Source organism: Nycticebus coucang, chromosome 3, assembly GCF_027406575.1.
Source record: "Nycticebus coucang isolate mNycCou1 chromosome 3, mNycCou1.pri, whole genome shotgun sequence".
Taxonomy (NCBI): domain Eukaryota; kingdom Metazoa; phylum Chordata; class Mammalia; order Primates; family Lorisidae; genus Nycticebus; species Nycticebus coucang.
Genome location: NC_069782.1, coordinates 65,744,407 through 65,759,538, shown reverse-complemented (window position 1 = coordinate 65,759,538; position 15,132 = coordinate 65,744,407). Strand labels below are relative to the sequence as shown.

The window sequence follows — 15,132 nt, the reverse complement described above, 5'->3', positions numbered from 1 at the left end:
TTTTTTTTTTTTTTGAGACAGAGTCTCACTTTGTCATCTTGGTAGAGTGCCATGGCATCACAGCTCACAGCAACCTCAAACTCTTGAGCAATCTGCTTGCCTCAGCCTCATGAGTAGCTGGGACTATAGGCATCTGCCACAATGCCTGGCTGTTTTTAGAGACAGGGTCTGGCTCTTGCTCTGGCTGGTCTGAGCTCAAGCAGTCTACCCACCTGGGCCTCCCAAAGTGCTAGGATTACAGGTGTGAGTTACCATGTCTGGCTTAAATGTAGATTTTTTTCAAGCAACCTTTTCAGAATCAGGGAAGTCCAATAAAACTTTATTGCTTTCTTAACAAACTGTGAAAAGTTAAATCATATAATCGAAATCAAATTGAATATCCTTGCCTTTACTTTTTTCAAGTGTTATCCCCTATATTTAAAAGATTCCTTTAGAAAATCTCTAAGCCATTTCCAGAACATCACAAACTGGGTCTAGGTTGTGAATTTCCCAGGGTTGTGCAAATACTTCCAGTATTTTACAGCAGGTGATGGTCAGTTTAGAATTTTATGTGTGTGGCCTCAACAAGTAGGTAGTGACATAAAGGGAATAGAAGCAAATTCAAGGGATGTGATCCTCAAGATAACACAGACTATCCAGGAGGATGGCTTCAAATGAATAAGTTGAGGAACATGCAAGCCATTGGTGGATTCAACGTGGGACCATTTAGGTTGCCTTAAGTGGAATCTTTTTACACAAGGCTTAGGATTTATCTACAGAAATGATTGGCTGGGTTAGTGGTGGTGGGGTGGGGTTGAGAGAGATTCAACACAAAGTGCCCAGTGAGAACTGTCAAAGGACAAAATTACAACAAATTTAGCTTAAAGATCTCAATTTGCTTTATTTGCCAATTTTATTTTCTCAAATGAGTAATGATTTTCCAGTCTTTTAATATGTATAAATTATTTTAGAAATTTATCTGTATTATGCAACACAAAAAAAGCAAGCTGGGCCTCTGCTGGTGTCATTCAAGTTCTGGGAGTGCAGGTCTTTTTCCCACTTAACTGCTTGGTGTTGGTGAGAAGTAGACGAACACCCTGAAGAGGGTAGCACAGCCGGAGGCCAGGGGCTCTAAGGGGTGATCCCTCTGGAGGCTGCAGAGGGAGGGACATGGGGCTCCCTCCAGCTACCTGGGCAGCCTGCCTCTCCACCACCACAGAGGCCTCCAGCTGTTCAGGACAGACAGGAGTGTGGATTCTGAGAAACTCCTGGAGCACTGAACAACAGGAGACCCACAGATGTGGGTTGTGCAGATGTGTTTGAAGAGTTCTTTGTTTCTGAAGTGGTACCTCAGTCACTACAGTCAGACTAATTTGTATAAATTGAAGAAATCTGTGAAAGTCAGACTCAGAGAAAGACTGGATTGTCTACTGGAGAAAGTGTTTATGATTTTGGCAGTTCATTTAGTTTAAGACTTTCGAGTGGGCTCGGCACCGGTAGCTCAGTGGTTAAGGGTGCTGGCCACATACACTGAGGCTGGCGGGTTTGAACCTGGCCCGGGCCTGCTAAAAACAACAATGGCAACTGCAGCAAAAAAGTAGCCGGTGTTGTCACAGGCACCTGTGTTCCAGCTACTTGGGAGGCTGAGGCAAGAAAATCGCTTGAGACCAGGAGTTCGAGGTTGCTGAGCTGTGATGCCACAGCACTTTACCCAGAGTGACAAAGTGAGACTCTGTCTAAAAAAAAAAAAAAAAAAAGACTTTCTAGTGATTCTAGGTGAGAGTTTCCTGTTGGTGAAACTGTTAAGGTACTGAAGGAGGGAGTGTTTCCACACTGTGCAGAGGGGATAAGAGGGCATGGAAAGCTCCAAATATTGAATCTTTAGGTTTCCCTGCCTCATCATGAGGTACTGATCTACTCTGGAAGTTCATTTCAGTAGTCAGAGTCTGGCTGCCAAGCTTGGAATGTGTTTAAGCTTGTGAATAGGGGTTTCCTTGTGAACTGCAGGAGAAGCAGGTTGCTTATCTGAGTTAGTTCAAATGTTTACTGTTCTTCCCTTTTGATTTCTTTATAAAATATTGCTTCTATGTTACTCTTCTCCATTTAATAATTTTTGTTCCTTTCTTGGTGTGTTTTTTATTTCTTGACTGAAAATGAATAGACTGAAAGATAATGTGTGAGAAAGCCTTAGCATGGCCCCCATCATCCTATCCCAAATTCCCGAGTCCTTGGTAACATGAAACCCTCCCTCATGTTTCATTGTTGCCTGCCGTAACTCACCTGGAAGGCCTTCTGGAGCTAAGGCCAGGGGATGGCGCCATCGAACATTTAATGTGGAATTACCTTGTGATCCAGTGATGCCTGTCGCCCTGTGGTCCAGGAGGAAGACTGCCACTGCCAGCTCTGGACAACCATGAGCAAAGTACTGCTTAAATTCAAATGTCCCCAAGTGGGGTTGTAGCAGGAAGCTGACACAGACAGAAGACTCCAGGCACCAGTTGGAAGAGGAAGTGGCTTTATTCCCCGGCCGGTAGACTCAGCAGCCTAGTGTCCTAAAAACCCAGCCCACTGACTTAATCTCTTGCCTTTCTTTTATACATTTGTTAGGGCTAGGGTGCATGACAGACGTGAAAGTCTTGGGACTCAAGGGAAGGTCAGGTTGGCCCGCGCCCTTGGTACCGGGCAGGCTACCTGTCCTCAAAGGCGACAGAAGGTTAAGGAAGTAACAAGGTTACTATCTAGGCACATACCAAGGGCATAACAGAGACATCTGCTGTAGCAGAGGTAGGACTGTTACAGACTGTTTGGCTAAAGCCTATACAGAGTGACTAGGACAGATCTTTAGCTCTGCTTTTACTCTTTTGCCTCATTCCCCCCTTTGAGACTCAAAACAGCTTGTTATGAAGTCTCATCACCATCTTCACCAACCTGTGTCACAGTTCTTTGGTGATGCATGTAATACTCCACCTGAGGCTCTTTGAGACACAGCTGAACTCACTAGGTTCCTCACCATCTGGAGTAATAACGGCAAGAAGCATGGGAAGAGAAGGCAAGTACCCAATAACAGTAAGACTCCTATTATAAGGTTCTTAAAACCTCCAAAAGCAGAGAACCATCCTCCAAAGATGAATTTCGGATCAAATCCATGCACACTTGTACTGGCACATGAGCCAATTTGGAAATTTTATTAGCTATATTTTCCACCACTTGACCTTGATCATCTATTTTCAGACAACAGTTGATTAGATTGAAACTTTCCACCTACTCCTCCTTCTGCTGCAAGTAAATAATCCAAAGCCAATCTGTTTTGATTACACAGCATTTCTTATTTGGGTTTGCTGGTGGGCAGGAAGGGTCAAAGCTTTGCTGGTCTCATTAGTGATTATTTCTAAGACCGCCTGCAATCGTATGATATGACTTAGCATGTGGATGGGGGTCTGGTAACCCCATGATCCATCCTCTGACCATGTGGCTGGCCCATAGTATTATATTATTCTTTCTGGGGGCCACTCATCCTCTTTCCACTCCCCTATTTGTAAGTCTCGACGATGCCACCAGACTTTTTCCTCTGGAGTGGCTACTGGGGCGGCGCCTGTGGCTCAAGGAGTAGGACCCCGGCCCCACATACTGAAGGTGGTAGGTTCAAACCCAGCCCCACCCAAAAAAAGCAAAAAAAAAAAGTGGAGTGGCTACTGGAAGTCCAAATAGTTCTTCTGCCTTGATGGGCAGTAGAAAGAAAGAGGGCTTTATAAAGCCTATGATACAACTGCCAGTCCATTGATCAGGTAACCCAGGCATATGCCCTATCCCCACAAATCCAATACATTCCCTGAGGAACACTCCAGTTTTGTGAGAATCCTGGATGCCACCAGGCATCTCTGAGTTCAGGGAACCGGACTAGGGGATTTAGATCTGTCCGATTCAGTCCCCACCAGACAGTTATTCCAGTAGTAGCACTGTACAGTCTTTGACCTAGGCAGTGTAGCTGTCCTACCGGCACAGTAAGATTTTCCCCTTCACTTTTTGCTAGGCAATATTGTCCAATAATTGGGGCCTTCAGGATCCACACATTGTCCTTCAGGTTTCTCTGGTATGGAGCAATGTCTGGGTTAGGCTCAGTGGGAGTAAGTTCTCTAGCTTCCCATGGCCACCAATCTCCTGTCATAGTTCCTCCACATATAAAGCAAGAAGTTACATTCAAGGACTGTGCCACATTTTCAGCCAACTAGAAGAATAAATTCTTTGTGCTCTTTGGGAGTGGTGGCACCGGTTGCTCCAATTCATCATAGAAAGTATGGTAAACAGCCACCTGAGGCCTGACGGGAGGCAACCTTCCCGCTGACCCTTAATTGACATATTGGGTCCAGGCCAGTGCCATCTATTCCCAAAGACATGACTTGTCCTTCAACCCTCTTAGGGTTGGAGGGATTTATTATAGTTAGAATCAAGGGGTTGCAAGCTTCAGTAGTGCAATCATCTGGTGCTTCCCCTTTTTCTAGTACGAACTCTTTTTTGGCTATCATCTTCTGTACCCCAGGTGCCTTCTATTACACATAACCAGTATGCACACTCTGCACATGGGTAGTCTACAGAGCACAGATAATTCTGTTTTTTTTCTATAAGATCTTTCCCAGTCAAGCGGTCTGCACGACTTGCTATATACAAGTTTTAGCATTTGGCATGCATCAAATTTTAGAGATACCTGTGTTGGATTTCCATAGCCTCGAGTTCTCGCTACTAGAAGTTCCCTCTCAGCTCTCCAACCTACTGATTCTGTTCTGATAGTACACTCATAGTAATTGGGCGGCTCTGAGAGATTGTAACAAACATGGGGTTGCCCATCCCCAGGGTCACACACCTTATATTGAGTAGTATTATACAAGCAAGTCCCTTTGAGTCCCTGTACATTCATAGTAACTTTAAAATAATAGAACAATTGTCACTTTCTGGCCTTTGGTTACCTTATGCATACGTTGATTACAGTTTTCTATATTAGTATCCTGAATATTTGCACAAACTAAAGTCCACTTAGCTCTCATGAGTCCAATAAAGAACAGTCCCACAGTGACGTAGATCCTCATGCTTCGGCAGTGGACCAGTCACCTCCCGAGGTGTGACTGGAGCAGGGCTTGCCGCTCTCTGCAACACCAGCTTGAAAGGGTTGTAAGGGCCGAGGTGGCCTCCAAGGTCCAGGAGTTGTTGAGGTGTGGAGTCCACGCCGTGGGAACTCAGGGTCGGCTGCCGCTGTCACGTCTTGCTGGGTATGGCTCCTCTTAGGTGGGGGCGGGTCCTCCTCCAGTTCTGCGGCAGGTTTCACTCTGCTGTAATGGATCCAGGCAGGAATTTCTGCTACTCTCACAGCAGCAGGTGTTGTAAGGGCCTTTCCACCTTGCCCTCAGAGGAGACATGTTCCAATCTTTGACCCATACCGTAGCTCCTGGGGAGAAAGGGTAAACAGGGGAAAACAAACTAACAGGACATCTCTCGTTCACCCATCCTGACACTGCTTCTGCCACCTTTCCCAGGGCCTGCAATTGCTTCCTTAATTCCACCTCTCCCAATTCCCGGGGGGATCCTGGCAAGCTCCGTAGTAAGGGGGGTGGCCTATGATATAAGATCTCATACTGCGAGAATCCTGTCCTCTTAATCCTTTCCACCTACTCTTAAATAACACCAAGGGCAGGGCACTTACCTACTGTAAGTTTGTCTCCTGGCACACTTTCCCTAAACTTGTTTTGATATTTCTTTTCTTTTTTTTTTTTTGGCCGGGGCTGGGTTTGAACCCACCACCTCCAGCATATGGAGCTGGCACCTTACTCCTTTGAGCCACAGGGCCGCCCTGTTTTGATATTTCTATTCATGCGTTCCACCTTTCCCGAGCTTTGTGGCTGTGTGGAGTTTCCAGGTGATGCCAAGGATTTTAGCTGTCTTTTGGACCAATTCAGAGATGAATGCTGGCCTGTTGTCTGACCCAATCGGTATCAGGAGCCCAAAACGTGGTATAATGTCTCTCAAGAGTGCCTGGGTGACTTCTTGCGCCTTCTCAGTGTGGGTAGGATAGGTGCAAACCATCACCAGCAAGGACTTCTTCCCTCTACACCTGGGCATTTCAGTAAAGTCTACCCAGAAGTCCTCGAAGGACGTTGCTCCATGTGACTGGATTCCTGGGGGTACCGTCGGTCCTTGGCAGGCATTGAACTGGCTGCAGGTGACACATCGTTGACTGAGGGCTTTGGCCAGGGCTGCCAGGTGAGAGATGTAGAAGTACCGGCTCAGTAACTTCACCAAAGACTCCTGTCCCAGATGGGTGCTCTTGTGCCTCGCCATTACCACAGTAGCTCCTAGAAGCTGGGGGCCTGCTACTCGTCCATCTGGCATCTTTATCCATCCTTCCTCTGTTTCCTGTCTCCCCTCCTGCCAACCATTCTTTCTTAAAGTTCTTCAACATGGTAGCCAGTGGGGTGGGCTTCCCTTGCTAGTTCCCCATCTCCACTCAAAGTCTCCCTCCCTAGACGCACACTCACACCACACTTTCACACACCTCCCACCTGCCAGCGACCTAATACCCAAGGAGTTGATCGGACTCCCTCTTCCACTAAAGCTATGTGGGCCCCGGTGGATCCTACCTTACTCTGGACGTCCTGGAGCCACCTGTTCCCAGTTCCTCCCCGGTGCTCAGCCTCCTCAGTGACCCGCTGCAGGGACCTCACCAGCTCAGTCTCAACGAGACGTTCCTCTGGAGAATCAGTCCCAGGAGTGCTCTGAGGATCTCGTCCCCAAGCCAACTGGATTTCCCCACGGGGGTGATCCGCGGGGTGGGCAGAACCCTACCCATAGAGTCTGGCTGCTGCTGTTTGCCACCAAACCTCACTTCCCAGTCAGGGAACCAAGAAATGTAGCAGGAAACCGATGCAGACAGAAGACTCTAGGCACCAGTTGGAAGAGGAAGCAGCTTTATTCCCTGGCCGGTAGACTCGGCAGCCCAGTGTCCTAAAAACCCAGCCCACCGACTTAATCTCTTGCCTTTCTTTTATACATTTGTTAGGGCTAGGGTGCACGACAGACGTGAAAGTCTTGGGACTCAAGGGAAGGTCAGGTTGGCCCGCGCCCTTGGTACCGGGCAGGCTACCTGTCCTCAAAGGCGACAGAGGTTAAGGAAGTCACAAAGTTACTGTCTAGGCCCAGCACATACCAAGAGAAGGGCATACAGATAACAGAGACATCTGCTGCTGTAGAGGTAGGACTGTTACAGACTGGCTAATGCCTATACAGAGTGACTAGGACAGATCTTTAGCCCTGCTTTTACTCTCTTGCCTCAGGGTCAGGCCCAAGCGCCAGGAGGAAGCCTGGCCTCAGAAGGGCCTCAGTCTGGTCCACACAAGCACCTCCACCATAGCTTCTCGCGTCTCTTCGGACTGGGGGCGGGGCCTAAAGCACTATCCAATCGGGACAACGGGGCGGGCCCGCAGACTGTCCAGTCAGGCGCGGCCCCGGGAATTGAGGACAAAGCTCCACAATTCTCTGCTGCCTTTGACTCTGGGATTCGCGGCAATCGGTGTTGGCTCCCGCTCTTCGAGCAGCGATGGGGCTCAGCCTCGGCTTCTGGCTAGAGGAGCCCCAGGAGGACGCCGGGTCACCCCCGAAGCCGGGAAATGGTGAGGGTAGGGGACCAGTCCGAGACGTGGGAGGAGAGGCTGGTTGGAACCGGCTGTGGCAGGACCCGGGCCACCCCGCGGTCTGCTCTGGAATCTGTCGGAGTATCTGCTGGTGCAGCTCGGCCCTGGGTCCGTCCTGTCCCGTCCGTGCACTGCGACTTTGGCCCCGGCCTCCGCCTTGGAGTCCTTTCTGGGCACCTCCGCGGCAGCAGCCCTGCGTGTCCCCATATTGTGCCAGGACGGCGGGAATATCATCGGGAAACGTCCCGGCTCGGGGTTAGGGTCAAGCATGGGAGGGGCTGCAACCTGTGAGTTTCCCAATCTCTCTCTGGACCCGTTTTCCCCTGACTTTTTTTCTGTATGGGAATCAAAGGTCTCAAGTCCACAACTCTGTCTACTAGCCTCGCTCTTCCTAGGGCACACGGTAAATCTCTAAATTCCCAGATCCCTTCCATATTCCCAAATACCAGCTTCCTCTCCAGCTCACAACGTCACTGTCAGCTGTCATCTGTGATGCATTTCAGCCAGGGTAGTATTTTAGTTTTAGCTGGGTGTGTGGTGTTCGTGCAGTGGAAGGGGCTTTGGTATGTGGAGGTCCATAGTCGTTTCTTTCTCACGTAAAAATTAAACTGAGGCACCGTTAATATTTTAAAGAGTCATTGTGTACTTTGGCAAACAGCGATTCTTGAATCGAAATAATTCATCCATGGTTTGTGGTTTGGGGGGACATGAGAGGGGCTTGAAGGTTTTTTTTTTTTTTTGAGACTCTTGCTCTGTTCCCCAGGCTGGAGTGCAGTGGCGTCATCATAGCTCACTGCAGCCTCGAACTTGGGGGCTCCTGATCCTCATGCCTCAGCCTCCCCAGTAGCTGGAACTATAGGTGTCCGCCACAACACCCAGATAGTTTTTCCTATTTTTTGTAGAGATAGGGTCTCACTCTTGCTCAGGCTACTCTCAACTTAAGCATTCCTCCTATCTTGACCTCCCAGAGTGCTAGGATTACAGGTGTGTGCCATGCACCTGGCTTGAATATGGTCTTGCACCATAGTTTGTATGTTTACTAGTCTTTTACTTTTTTTTTCTTTGAGACAGAGTCTCTCACTATGTCACCCTTGGTAGAGTGCTATGGTGTCACGGCTCACAGCAACCTCAAACTCTTGGGCTTAAGCTATTCTCTTGCCTCAGCCTCCCGAGTAGCTGGGACTATAGGCGCCCACCACAACGCCTGGCTATTTTTTTGTTTTGCAGTTTGCCCAGGGCTGGGTTCGAACTTGCCACTCTTGCTGGTGCCCTACCCACTAAGCCACAGGCGCCACCCATCTATTTTTTATTTTTGAGACAGTCTCACTATGTCACCCTTGGTAAAGTGTGGTGGTGCCACAGCTCACAGCAACCTCAAACTCTTGGGCTGAAACGATTCTCTTGCCTCAGCCTCCCAGGTAGGTGGGACTACAGGCACCTAACACAGCGCCCAGCTATTTTTTTGTTGCAGTTTGGCTGGGGCCGGGTTCGAACCTGCCACTTTCAGTATATGGAGCCAGCAGCCTACTCACTGAGCCACAGGTGCCGCTTGAGCCCAGGAGTTTAAAGTTGCAGTGAGCAACAATGACAGCACTGCACTCTAGCAGCAGTGACAGAGCGAGACTCTTGTCTCCAATAAATAAATACAAACATACAAACATAATAAAACAAAAGCATATAATATACACTTCTTGGCTAAAAGGAGTCAAAACATCAGATTAGTCATTAATTTAAACATCTTGAAACAGAAAAAGTCAAATGACAATTTTAATAGACTTTAAAACAATGTAAAACACTGGTTTTATATTTCAGAAGGTGGAGGAAGATATCCAGTTATTAAAAGGTCTGCAAAATACATGCCAGTAGATTACATAAAAGACCGTGTAAATACAAAAAGCTGAAAACAGTCTTCACTGTAAAGATATTTTAAAAGGAACTTTTTCAATTTAAAATATCATCTACTGGCTTGGCGCCAGCCACATACACCGAGGGTGGTGGGTTTGAACTCATCCCTGGCCAGCTAAACAATGACAACTGCAACAAAAAAATAGCTGGGCATTGTGGCAGTTGCCTATAATCCCAGCTACTTGGGAGGCTGAGGCAAGAGAATTGCGTAAGCCTAAGAGTTTGAGGTTGCTGTGAGCTGTGACGCCACGGCACTCTACTGAGGGTGACGTAGTGTGACTCTGTCTTAATAAAAAATAAAAAATAAAATATCATCTACAGCACAAATACACCATGCAAATGGAAAACTAAATATACTGCATTCTTTGGTGTAGCCAAATAAATTCAGATTAAGACATCTTTTAGGTAGGGAAATAGCCATTCAGTGATTCTTTTTTCTGGCAGTCATGGTCCTACCTGAGTATTTTATGCCTAAAGAACAGCTATATTTCAAATGCTTTTTATTGTAATAAATACTAACACAAAATAGGAATACTTTATAATTTGGGAATAATATTCAAAAAAGGCCTGGAAATTTAGCCAGGTATTGTGACGGGTGCCTATAGTTCCAACTACTGAGTGGCTAAGGCAAGAGGATCACTTAAGCCCAAGAATTTGAGTTTGCTATGAGCTGTGATGCGTGATGCCACAGCACTCTACCGAGGGTGACATAGTAAGACTCTGTCTCCAAAAAAAAAATTGCCAGGCGTTGTGGAGGGTGCCTGTAGTCCCAGCTTCTTGGGAGGCTGAGGCAAGAGAATAACTTAAGCCCAAGAGTTTGAGGTTGCTGTAACCTGTGATGCCACGGCACTCTACCCAGGGTGACAGCTTGAGACTCTGTCTCAAAAAAAAAAAAAGGCCTGGCAATTTAAACAACATCTTTTAAAAGTCATAGTATTTTTTGCCAGGGGAAGGAGGCATGTTTGGAAAAAAAGACAAGATGACTATTGAATTACTCTATTGAATTAATTGCATTACTCATGTATGAAAATAATCCTGGTTCCTTAGAAAATTAAACACACATGCATGTATATACACACAGACACATACATACTCTGTGCCCTCCCTGAAAGATAAAATAGCTCTCTATAAGATAATTTGCCCCTCACTCTTCACATTAACTGCCCCAGAAATAAGGTTCTGCTCATTTGTGCCCAGACAGGTGTTTAGATGGGCAGTAAATCAAACTATGTGGGCAAAGGTGGCTTGATTTACAGCTTTGGTATATTTGGACAGATTATAGCAACTGAGTAGTTGATTACTGTATTGATTTAAATACTTGTGAAAACTTTCAGAAAAAACTAACTTAGACATATAAATATGTCAGAACTATGATTTCAGGCAGGTGCTGTTACTCACAGCCATAATCCCACCACTCTGGGAGGCCAAGGTGGGAGGATCCCTTGACCTCAGGATTTTAAGACCAGCCTGAGCAAGAGTGAGACCCCGTCTCTACTAAAAATAGAAAAACTAGCCAGGTATGGTGGCAAGTACCTGTAGTCCCAGCTACTTAGGAGGCTGAGGCAGAAGGATCATTTGAACCCAGGAGTTTGAGGTTTCTGTTAGCTAGGCTGAGGCCATGGCACTCTAGCCTGGGAAACAGAAGGAGACTTTGTCTCAAAAATAAATAATAAATAAATCAAATAAAAGTAGGCTATACTGGCTCGGCACCCATAGCACAATGATTATGGCGCCAGCCACATACACCAAGGATAGAGGGTTTGAACCCAGCCTGGGCCAGCTAGACAACTGCAACAAAAAAACAGCTGGGTGTTGTGGCAGGTGCCTATAGTCCCAGCTACTTCTCCCAAGAGAATTGCCTAAGCCCAAGAGTTGGAGGTTGCTATGAGCTGTGACAGCATAGCACTCTACTGAGGATGACATAGTGAGACTCGGTCTCAAAAAAAAAGTAGGCTATATCATCTAGGTTTGTGTATGTACATTTTATAATGTTCCCACAATGGTGGAATCACCTAGTACATTTCTCAGAACGTATCCCTGTTGTTAACTTTTTATTTTTATTTTCACAATATTATTGTGAATTAATTTTAATAGTAATTTGATATGAGGCAACGGTCTTACTTCGCTCATCTTTCTGTAGGAAATATCCAATTTTCCCAGCACCATGTGGAAAGACTTCCTCCATTGAAATATGGAGCATTTGTTGAAATTTAATTGACCATAAAGGAATATTTCTAGACTCCCAATTCGGTTCTACTAGTCTATGTGTCTAACATAATATCATAATACTTTTCTACCCCTCCCTGATGATGGGGAGCCCCACTCCACTCCACAGAGTGCCTTGTCCATATAGAAATGGTTTCTAAGCCTGAAGATCTCTATTTTTTTTTTAAGCAGGACAACTTTTTTTTTTTTTGGTTGCAGTTTTTGGCGGGGGCCAGGTTTGAACCCACCACCTCTGGTCTATGGGGCCGGCGCCCTACTCCTTGAGCCACAGGCGCCACCCAGGACAACTTTTATTTGCTGTGCACTCAAAGGTCATCTCATGCTTCCATACCAGTCCATGGCCTCCTCAGGCCATAGTCTGCCCTACATACTGCTGTCTCAACTCTGGCCCTGCTGCTGTCACTGCAAAATGTCTTCCTCCTGGCCCCCAGGCTGGCGCCCCACAGCTCCTCCAGTCCTGGGGAAGTAGTCAGGAGCTCCCCGGTTGACACAGCCAGGCGGAAGACCACGGGGATCTGGGCCACCTGGGTTGTTCTTCTGCAGGTCTTGGGTCCGCTGGGCCAGCGTTGCCTGGCCGTGGGTGCCTCCACGCGCATAGTGGATACAGGGGCTTCCTCCAGTTTGTCAGTGTCAAATTCCTAGTTACTCCAGCGCTTCTTCCATACTCCAGGTCCACCTGCATCAGATAGTAGAGCTTCCACTCCTCCAGAATCTCCTCCACTGCCCTCTCCTGGGAGGCAGCAAGTCCGCTCTGAGGGTGTGGTAATAGATAACACCTCTTGCGGAGCCACAGGGAAAAATGGGCACCGGATGGAGACAGGCCGGGCTGGGTTGTGCCGGGCCAGGACAGCCTGCCGACCGGAATTCTGGATTCCTGCGATGAGGGGTTGGGTGGGATCTGACGCACTTGTTCAGACACCTGGTAGACGGTGACCCCATCGCTGAGTTTGGGCTCCATATGCCGTAGGCCCAACTGGGCCAGGTCCACAGGGTCCTGGGGCAGGTCCCAGGAAATGGGGAAAGGGTTGATGTTCTTGAAGCGGAGGAGCCACAGCTTCATGCGCAAGTACTTGAGCATGGAGTAGCTTTTGAATCGGCAGGAACTCCATCTCCTTGTCAGGTATCACCTCCTTTTCCATCTGCTCCAGGACAGCAATCCCGCACTCCTGCTGCCGTGGGTAGTGGACGAAGATGCGCTGGATGATGTTTCGAGGCCGGAAGACCTCCTTGGGGAAGACATCCAGCAGCAGGTTGTACACGGCCACGTCACGCTCCACGCGGTACTCCCGCATCTTGCGCAGGGCGAGGTAGGTGAAGTCCACGTGGCCCCGCTTGCGCACGTTGCGCTGCCCAAAGCTCTGCACGGCCTGCATGAAGCTCACCTTGTCCCACTCGCCACCCGGCGCCTGCCTGAACAGGTCCTCGTGGGGCGCCAGGGCCCTAATGGGCCTCCGCTGGAGCTCAGGTGGGCCTGGAACCAGTGACAATTCGGAGTGGTGGGCAGCTACGCTACGGTGGAGGCCCCGAGGGGGCTGGGGAGGCACCTGAGAGATGGGGCCTCCGTGCCTGAAGATCTCTTACCTCCTTAGACAAACCAGATGTGCTTTTTGGGGGATGGCTCTTGTAAACAAATTTCCTGGGAAATATAGCAACTGGTTATATTAAATTCACCCCCACATGAGACATGTGAAGTACACTCTGCCCACCACAAAATCAGCCAGAGCCACGGAACTCGTGATCTTACTGGAGCCTTGCACTTCTGCAAAGGAGAAAACCAGACTTGTGGAGTCAGTCACACGATTGGTACAACCTGGAAATGCTGTGGATTTGTAACCTCTGCTGGAATTCCTGTGGCCAATAGACGCAGAATTGCTGCCCTGTTGCAGGCTAAATTTCTTATTGTTCATTGTTGAGCTAGGACTAAAGAGACAGAAATGCTATTTCCAGGGAATAAAAGGGCTGACAAGGCTAAAATGAGACCAAAATATGAAGCCCAAAATGGACCCTGATGATCCTTTCTCCATCCAAGCCTGTTTTATCCCTGGCTGATACTATTGGCTGTCAGAAAAATGTCCCATCATCTGAAAAACACCAAAGGGTACAAAAACATGCCAAAAATCATCAAAAATATTATACATTGGACTTGGGAAACTGCAAGTCTCACTCTGAATTTGTCCATCAACAACACTGGTCTTTTTATCTTAGGAGGTGACAAGGTTTAGAAAGGATTCCCATCTGAATCCTAAGGACTCAGATTTTTGGCTCCATCCATCAAAATATTTACCTGGATCAGGTGTGGTGGCTCATGCCCATAATCCTAGCATTTTGGGAGGCCACCGCAGGAGGATAACTTGAGGACAGGAGTTCGAGACCAGCCTGGACAACATAATCAGCTGGGTGTGGTGGTGAAGGCCTGTATGTAGTTCCAGCTATTTGGGAGGCAGAAGTAGGAAGATCACTTGGGCCCAGTAGTTTGAGGTTGTTGTGAGCTACAATGACGTCACTGCACCAGGTGACAGAGGAAGACTGTGTATCAAAAAACACACAAAAGAAAACTAACAATGACAAAAAAAAAGTACTCCACTTTACATGACAGCCAAATTACCACTGTGCCATATGAACATATCAAACAAGATCATACCTTACTTTTGCATCACTATTCCAAGTTCATTCTAGCATTAAGGACTTTGTTTCAAAGCTTTGGAATTTATAACTTCAAAAAGGTGATCCTCACTCTCTCCATGGTAATAGAACAAGAATTCAGTACCACTATGACAATGTGGAAAACACTCCAATCACCAGTTAATGGTTTATCCTCCCTTATACTCCAAAATTGTTGTGTCCTGGATATGCTGACTGCCCAGCAACGGTTGTGTGATTGTTGCTGAAAAATCTGCTTCTGTGTGTTTTAAACAAGACAGTATCTAATTACATATTTTTAAAGGGGAAGATAAACACTGTGCATCAGATAAACGAGGTTAAACTATTTTGTTGGACTGGACCTTTATTCCCAGGTTTGGGAAATGATTTAGTGAGATATGGGGAAATGTACTTAGATTTATTTTTCTGTTTTTTCTCTTTCCAATTTCTGTGCCCACCACCTTACGTCACCCTGGAGCCAGACCGAGCAGATGGCAGGACACTACAATCTGGTTAACAGCCACATTTATATCAAGGTATCTTCCAGACCTCCAGCCCGACTCTCCAAAATACATCTCATCTTCTCTTCCTCCAGAATGGAGGTCAGCCCATCATTCTAAGCATCCCTCCCCCACTGCCCTGCCTTACCTTTACCTGTTCTGTGTCCCACCTGTAAATTGGGGCAGGAATGAGAGGCCGCCCTCAT

The 15,132-nt window shown here is 47.3% G+C and overlaps 1 pseudogene; it reads right to left on the bottom strand.

The window, feature by feature from the left end:
* Positions 1-11,140: 11,140 nt before the first annotated feature.
* Positions 11,141-15,132, bottom strand: LOC128580991 (evolutionarily conserved signaling intermediate in Toll pathway, mitochondrial-like; annotated as a pseudogene).